Source organism: Saccopteryx bilineata, chromosome 6, assembly GCF_036850765.1.
Source record: "Saccopteryx bilineata isolate mSacBil1 chromosome 6, mSacBil1_pri_phased_curated, whole genome shotgun sequence".
In the NCBI taxonomy this organism is placed as follows: Eukaryota; Metazoa; Chordata; class Mammalia; order Chiroptera; family Emballonuridae; genus Saccopteryx; species Saccopteryx bilineata.
In genome coordinates, this window is record NC_089495.1 from 70,664,657 (window position 1) to 70,674,129 (window position 9,473).

Genomic DNA, 9,473 nt, shown 5'->3' on the forward strand with positions numbered 1-9,473 from the left:
CATCAGAAATATTGAGTACTTTCCCATAAGGACTGAAAGAAAAGGGTACCTGCTCTCCCTACTTCTTTTCAACATTATTCAATGTAATAATAAAAATGTAATAATTAAATAAGAAAGAAATTAAAAAAAGAAAAACTATCTCTATTTGTTGAAATTGTCTATGTAGGAAATCCTAAGAAATCTACATATCAGATACCACAAATCATAATTAAATTTAACAAGATCACAAAATACAAGGACAATTTTAAAAATCAATTGTTTTTCTCTATTCTAAAGGCAACGACTGAAAAATATAAATAATTAAAGCTACTATGTTTATAAGAACACGTTTAAAAACATAAGGTATCTAGGAAGAAAGTTAACTAAAACTACAAAAGACCTCTACACTAAAAAACCTAAAACTCATTGCTAAGAGAAATTAGAAAGAAGTAAAGAAATGGCAAGATAAACCTTGCTCATAGATGTAAAAACTCAGTATTACTAAGATGTCAACTTCCCTCAATTAATCAATATACTTATGATTACTCATATTAATATTCTGGAAGCCTTTTAAAATACAAATCTACAGGCTAATTCAAAATTTAAATGAGGGTGCAAAGGTCCTAAAATAACAAAAATTATTTTTAAAAAGTAAAGGTTGGGGGATTTATACTATCTAACTTCAAGAATTACTACTAAGCCACAAAATAAAAACAGGGGGTTTTTTTTGGCATAGACTAAATAACTAGATCTCTTAAATGGAACAGAGGGTTTAGAATAGACTGAGTTATACGGTCAATCGATTTTAACAAGACGTCAAAGTAATCCAATAGGAATTGGATAATTTTTCAACTGCTTATTCATCTGGGAAAAAATAAATCTTGACTATCAGCTCACTACAAACACAAAAATTAATTTAGATGGGTAATACACAAAGACGAACATAAAAACTATAAAGCTTCTAAAAAATATTTAACTTATTATGACCTAGATATAGGCCAATTCTTTTTAGATAGAATAAAAAGAAGTAATAACTATTAAAAAATATGAGTACATGAAACATTATTAAAGTTAAAAGCTATTTAGCAAAAGTAGCCATCAAGAAAATGAATAGTCTCGGTCTGCTGAGGCCCCTGGTCAAGGCACATATGAGAAAGCAATCAATGAACAACTAAGGTGTCGCAACGAAAAACTGATAATTGATGCTTCTCATCTCTCTCCATTTCTGTCTGTCTATCCCTATCTATCCCTCTCTCTGACTCTCTCTCTGTCTTTGTAAAAAAGAAAAGAAAAGAAAAGAAAATGAATAGCCAACCACAGACTGAGAAAAAATATGCACAAAACATATATCTGGACAGACGATTCACCAATAAAAACTACCAGAGCAATTAAACAGACTATTCATAAAGAAAGATGTTCAGTTGACCAACAAGCTTATGAATATGTGCTCAACATAATTTGTCATCAGGAAAATATATATTAAATGAGCTATTAAATATTAAATTGACCAACAAACTACAACTACACACCTACTTAAACGACCAAAATTAAGAACAGTGACCGTATCAAATGTTAATAAGTATGTGAAGCACAGAAATTATACATCTCTAACTCTTATCTCATCAAATGGCATATCTTGGTCTACCATATCCAAGGTGCTAACTTTATATGCTCTTGTAACATAAATATTACCAGGTCAACATGGTGGATATTGCCACATATTGAGTCTCCTTCACACCATGTTATAATAGACGAGTTGCAGATTGAACTGAAAATGAAGTGATATAGAGGAAAGTGACACTGTCTAACCTTTTACCTAAGTACACATTCTGGATCGGAAACTACCAATCACTTCCTTTATTCACTCTTTTTATCTATCAATTAGACAATGCACACATATATAATATAAATAATGTATACATGGTATATAAATAATAAAATGAACACAGATTATCTACCACACCACTTATAAAATGAAATAATGCCATAATGTGGAAGCCCCTGAGTGCTGTTTTAAATTATATTAATCTTGTCATTCCAAAGTACACTATGCTGAATTTTGTGCTTATTCTTTTGTGTTTCTGATTGTTTTATAATATAATATGCACCTTTAAGCAATATATCGGTGAATTTTGTTTCTGCACTTAGTATAAATTTCATTATTTTATATAATTGCTCTTTTTTTATCTGATGTTATATTTTTGAATTGAATTCACATTGATATTGGTGGCTATAGTATTCACTGCCATAAATTATTTAATGCTATTATATCTATTCTTCACCATGTAGTTTTTATGTTTTTTCCAATTTATCAAAGCTTCAGTTAATGCTATCAACAGTGAATGTGCAAAAGTTTTAGGAATGTTTTATAGAAGCTCAAAAGACCAAAAAGGGAGGTGACTCTAGATCAGTGGTCCCCAACCGCCAGGCCACGGACCAGTACCGGTTCATGGGCCATTTGGTACTGGTCTGCAGAGAAAGAATAAATAACTTACATTATTTCTGTTTTATTTATATTTAAGTCTGAATAATATTTTATTTTTTTAAAATGACCAGATTTCCTCTGTTACATCCATCTAAGACTCATTCTTGACGCTTGTCTCAGTCACATGATACATTTATCCGTCCCACCCTAAAGGCGGGTCCATGAAAATATTTTCTGACGTTAAACCGGTCCGTGGCCCAAAAAAGGTTGGGGACCACTGCTCTAGATAATGCCCTGATACCTAAGGTTCTTATGGAGAGGGATTCCCCTTTCAAACAATAATATCTGCACCTCTCTCTCCCCTCCTCGCCATCTTCCATCCGCTAAGAAGAGTCATCAGAAAGGTAAAATGCCATGTTAAATGTTCATTTATTTTTTACATTAGTCTTTTAGATTCATTTTATATTAATTTCTTATTGTTTTTAGTATTAAACACTACATTTATTCTCTATAAAATGTGTTTTTGGTACGTATTCTGGAGTGTCTAGATAGAACGAATTAATTGGATTTATATTGATACATATGGAAATAATTGCCTTGGTTTTCATCGGTTTCAGATTTCGGTTATTGTTTTCGGATGGGTTATTGACGAAAACCAAGGTATCACTATATTTCCAGACACGGAATTGCTGGGTTATAAAACAGTATCACTTTTAATTTTTTGAGGAACCTTCTGTTTTCCACAGTGGCTGCACCAGTCTGCATTCCCACCAATAGTGCAGGAAGGTTCCTTTTTCTCCATATTCTCACCAGCACCTGTTTGTTGATTTATTGATGATAGCCATTCTGATATGCATGAGGTGATATCTTGCTGAACTTTTAATTTTAATTTCTCTGATAATTAGTGATTTTGAGCATCTTTTTGTATCTCTATTGGCCATCTATATGTCCTCTTTGGAGAAATTTCTATTGAAGTTATTTACCCATATTTTTAAATTGGGTTTGGTTTTTTTTGGTATTTTGATGTTGAGTTTTATAAGTTCTTTATAAATTTTGGATATTAACCCCTTATCAGATGTATCACTGGCAAGTATGTTTTCTCATTCAGTGGACTGTCTTTTTATTTTGTTGGTGGTTTCCTTTCCTGTGCAAAAAGTTTTTAGTTTGATCTAGTCCTATTTGTTTATTTTTTTCTTTTGTTTCCCTTTCTGGAGAAGATATATTAGAAAAAAAATATCGCTAAAAGAAATGTTTAAGGTTTTATTGCATGTGTTTTATTTTAGGATTTTTATGATTTTGAGTCTAACACTTAAGTCTTTAATCTATTTTAAGTTTATTCTTGCATATGGTGTAAGAAGATGGTGTAGTTTAATTTTTTTGTATGAATCTAATTTTCCCAATACAATTTATTGAATAGACTATCTATACCTCATTGTATGTTTTTGCCACCTTTGTCAAATATTAATTGACCATAAAGAAGTGGGTTTATTTCTGGACTCTCTATTCCATTCCATTGATCTCTATTTCTGTTTTTATGTCAGTGCCATGCTGTTTTGATTACTTTGGTCTTGTACTGTGGTTTGGTATCAGGTAGCATAATTCCTTCAAGTTTGTCCTTCTTTCTCAAGATTACTGTGGCTATTAGGGGTCTTTTGTGGTTCCATGTAAATTTTTGGAACATTTGTTCTAGTACTCTAAAATACACTGTTAGTATCTTGATAGGAATTGCATTGAATCTATAGATAGCTTTGGGTAGTATAGACATTATAGTGATATTAATTTTTCCTCTTCAAGAACACAGTATACGCTTCTACTTATCTGTACCTTCTTCAGTATCTTTCTTTCGTGTCTTATAATATTTTTTTTTTTATTTTTCTGAAGCTGGAAACGGGAAGGCAGTCAGACAGACTCCCGCATGCGCCCGACCGGGATCCACCCGGCATGCCCACCAGGGAGCGATGCTCTGCCCATCTGGGGCATCGCTCTGTTGCAACCAGGGCCATTCTAGCACCTGAGGCAGTGGCCATGGAGCCATCCTCAGCACTCGGGCCAACTTTGCTCCAATGGAACCTCAGCTGCGGGAGGGGAAGAGAGAGACAGAGAGGAAGGAGAGGGGGAGGGGTGGAGAAGCAGATGGGCACTTCTCCTGTGTGCCTTGGCCAGGAATCGAACCCAGGACTCCTGCATGCCAGGCCGACACTCTACCACTGAGCCAACCAGCCAGGGCTTCTTATAATATTTTGAGTACTAGTATTTTACATTAATTTACTAGTCATTTATATTGGTTAAATTTATTCCTAGGTATTTTAATTTTTTTGAAGCAGTTGTGAATGGAATGGTTTTCTTAGTTTCCCTTTCTGATAGTTCATTATTGGAGTTTAAAAATGCAACTGATTCCTGGCTATTTATTTTGTATTTTGCTACTTTACTGAATTCATTTATTCGTTCTAGTAGTTTTTGGTGGAATCTCTAGGGTTCTTTTTATTACAGTATTATGCCATATGCAAATAATGACAGTTTTACTTCCTCCTTTCTAATTTTATTTCTTTTTCTTGTCTGACAGCTGTGGTTAAGACTTCCATTACTATGTTGGACAAGAGTAGTGAGAGCAGACATTTCTATCTTGTCCTGATATTAAGGGAAACACTTGTAGTTTTTGTCCATTGAGTATGATATTGACTATGGGTTTGTGATATATGGCCTTTACTACATTTAGGTACATTTCCTCTAGTCCTACTGTGCTAAAATTTTTTATCATAAATAGGTGCTATATTTTATCAAAAGCTTTTTGTGCTTCTATTGATATGATCATGTGATTTTTATTCTTAATTTTTTTTATTTGTTGCTTCATATTCAATGACTTGCAGACATTGTGCCAACCTTGCATCTTAGAATAAATCTCATTTGAATCTCAGCCACCACTTGTGGGAGCAGTGCCAGACCTTTTCACATTTTGTCCCTTCCCACCGGTCTTGATGTGGCTTTTTCTGTAAATCTTTGGTTATAAGACTTCCATTCAGCCAATCTTTAGTTATTATTCAGGTTGATTGTTCTATGTTTTAGTTATAATTCCAACTTCCTCCTAGGAGGGAGACTGTAACATCCATCTCGTCTGCCACCATCTTTATTAGAAAGAACCTATATTTCTTCTAAGAAAAGTTTACTTGTGTCTTTTGCTCACATTTTCTTTGGGTTATTTGTGTTTCTATTATTAATTTATAGGTAATTCTTTATATTTTGTGAACCCAAATTATTTGTTGACTTTATGCTTGCAAAAACATTTCTCCCCAGATTGTGGTGTGTCTTGTCATTTTTTACTGATGTCCTTTGATGAGCAGATGTTTTTAATTCAAGCAGAGGTAAATTATTAATCTTTTTTTCTATGGGTTTTTTTTTTTCATTCTATGGCTTGTTTAAGAAATGTTTTCCTATTATAAAGTCACAAAATTAATCTCTTGTATTTTCTTCCAAAATTTTTTAGTTTTGGTTTTTACATTAATGTATTTAAAACATCTGGAATAAAGTTTTTAATATAGTATGAAATAGCAATTTAATTTTGTTTTTTTCCGCATGGATAGCCAATAATTCCAGCACAGTTTATTGATGAGTTCATCTTTCTCCACTGTTCTACAGCTTTTTTTTCCTTCATTATATAAGAAATGTCTAGATATAAATGGGTCACTTTTTAACATCTCCATTTTTTCTATTGATATATTTACCTATGCCTATACTAATATTATACTTATAAATTGCTAAAGTTTTATAATAACTTTTGATATCTTTAATGTAAATCCTCAGCATCCAAAATCAAGGTACCCACTAATTTGGTTCCTAGTAAAACTCTCTTCCTGGTTTGCAGGCTCTCTTCCTACCTTCAAACTATGACCACACATGACCTTTCTTCAGTCACTGCTTGTGGAGAGAGATCTCTAATTTCTCTTCCTCTTCAATCATATCAGATTTGAGGCCCACCCTTAGTACTTTATTTAACTTTAATTACTTTTGTATAGGTAACAAATAATCACTTTGGGGGTTAAGGTCTCTGCATACGAATCTGGCAGAGACATATCAGTCTATAGCAGAGGAGATGTGATGGAAAGAATCATAATATATATATGTAGATGCAAGTTTTTTGTGACATTCAAGTTGGGTGATGAGTATTTATTAAAATGATTTATGACATGTTACGTATATTCTATCAAAAATTGTATTTAAAAATAAAAAATGAGCTACAGATATATGTTGAATAAATAAATAAATTCTTTTACCTTGTTCCTCAGATTAGTTTTGGCTATTTTCATATTTTTCCTCCTTTGTGTTTATTTTAAAATAGTTTGTCAAGTTCTATAAAAAAAAAAACCCTATTGGTTATAAAATTTACTTTGATTCTACCTATCAATTTGTGTAGATGACTTTAAGCTTACCTTCTGTATGTTGCTAGAATATAGAAATGCAATTAATTTTTCTATGTTGATTTTATATATACTAAACTTGTCTAATTTTGCTATTTGTTATTAAGAGCATTGGTTAACAGAGACCCCAAAATAGAATGGCTTGAAGATACTCTCTCATATTAGTTTCTATAAATTGTATATTTTATATACCACGTTTAGATTTATAATCCATTGAAGACTGATATTTGTATATGCTGTAAGTGGGTGTCAGGTATTTTTTTCTTTTCATATGAAAATTAATAGGTCCAGAACTGTTTATTAAAAACTCCATCTTTCCTATCTTCTCTGTAGTGCCTCCCTTACAAATCAAATAATCTGAGTAAGTTTGGATCAGTTTCTAAACTCTGTATCTGTTCCATTCATCTGTTTGTGTATGCTTATGCTTATGATACACTTTCTTAATTATTACAGTCTTGACAAAGTAAATCTTCCCACTTTGCCACTTTGTTCTTCTTCAAGACAACCTTCATAAAATACTCCTTTTATGCTCTGAGAGCCTCCTTTCTCCCCCAGCTTGTCTCTAAAGATGTGGCACTTAGCAGATACTTAATATAAAAGCTAGTCTGGACCCTGGTCTATGTGGAATAAAAGGAGACAACTGATTTAAGCCTTTAGCTAAACTTATTTGTGATAATTTAAGTATAAAATTACAAAAAAAAAAAAAAAGGAAAATGTGCCATTTCCTTTAGACTTCCATTGTTATACATGAGAAATTGGCCATCATTCAAACTGGTAATTAGCCTGTAGGTAGGTAACGCATTGTTTCTTTCTGGCTGCTTCTAGTAGTTTCTTTAATTTTCAAAAGTTTAATTAAGAAGTGTCTCAGCGGCCCTGGCCGGTTGGCTTAGCGGTAGAGCGTCGGCCTGGCGTGCGGGGGACCCCGGTTCCATTCCCAGCCAGGGCACATAGGAGAAGCACCCATTTGCTTCTCCACCCCCCCCCCTCCTTCCTCTCTGTCTCTCTCTTCCCCTCCCGCAGCCAAGGCTCCATTGGAGCAAAGATGGCCCGGGCGCTGGGATGGCTCTGTGGCCTCTGCCTCAGGCGCTAGAGTGGCTCTGGTCGCAACATGGCGATACCCAGGATGGGCAGAGCATCGCCCCCTGGTGGGCAGAGCGTCGCCCCTGGTGGGCGTGCCGGGTGGATCCCGGTCGGGCGCATGCGGGAGTCTGTCTGACTGTCTCTCCCCGTTTCCAGCTTCAGAAAAATACAAAAAAAAAAAAAAAAAGTGTCTCAGCATAAATTTCTTTCGGATTATCTTGTTTGGAATTGTCTTAGTTCCTTGGATCTACAGGTTTGTGTCTTTCACCAAATTTGGGAAATTTTAGCCTTAGTTCTTCAAATACTCTTTCAGCCCTCATCTTTCACCTGTCCTGGGATGACAATGATATAAGTTTTGGGTCTTTGTTATTGTCTCACAGGTCTCTAATTCATCTCAGTGTTGGTTCCAATTGACTGACAATCAAGTTATGTGGGAGTTGTTTATTTCTTTTGTTTGTTTGTTTTTGGTTCTTACTATGACAGGTAAGTTTTTATTGTATCATGGACATTTTGTTTAGCATGTTAAGAGACTCTGGGTACTGTTTCAAGTGGTTGTTTTAACAGGCAGTTACCCCAATTAGAGCTAGCATTTGGGTCTTGGCCTACTTTTGTGTGCCATGGTTCCAGTGACAGTTTAATTTTCAGAGCCTTTTCAATGTTATTTTGGTGTACTTGGTTTTATCTGGTGCCAGTAGGGTTTTCACTGGCCCCTAGTGGTAAATCTGAATGGGCAGAAAGGGTTTCCACAGTCCAGGTTGCCAGGTGTCTCCTGGTGAACAAGAGGAATATTAAGATCTCCTTACTGGTGCCTGCTCCCTGATGCCCTGGTGGTTAATTAGTTTTTATTATTCTATTTTCTCTCCTTTTAGTTTTATAATTATACACACCTTATGATTGTTTTGGTTGTTGGTTGCCCTAGAGATTACAAAATTCAACCTAGCTTATTAATATAGTATTTAGTTTATATAAATTAGTACTTTTGCACCTAATGTAATATTGTATGTTGATTATAACTGATAAATTAAACTTTAAAAAATAAATTATTACTTCTATAATGCAAAAACCTTAGGACTCTTTTATTGCATTCACTTTGTGGCTTCCATGATTTTTTATCTTATATTTTAATTCTAGATATAATATATTGTAATCCCATAAGGTAATATTTTTGTTATTTTACACAGTAAATATTTGTTTAGACTTACCTACTTGTTTATCTTTCCACTCTTCTTCACCCCTTTCTACATCTCTCTCTCTTTCTTTTTTCTTCCTGATGAACACCTTTATGATTTTCTTCAGTGTGAGTGTTAAGGTGAATAATTCCTCAGGCTTTGTCTGTCTGAAAATATCCTTATTTTACCCTGATTCGTACAGGATATTTTCACTAAATATAAACTTCTAGATGATATTATATTTTCTTTCAGCAGTCAGAACATATCATTCTATCGTCCTCTAGGTCCCACTACTTCCATTTAGAAGTCTTAAGAACACTGATGGCATTATTATTGCTCCTTTGTTCTCAGTGAGAATTGGTAAAATTAGTTAAATCATTACCAGAAGTGGCAATTGGTTATAATTTC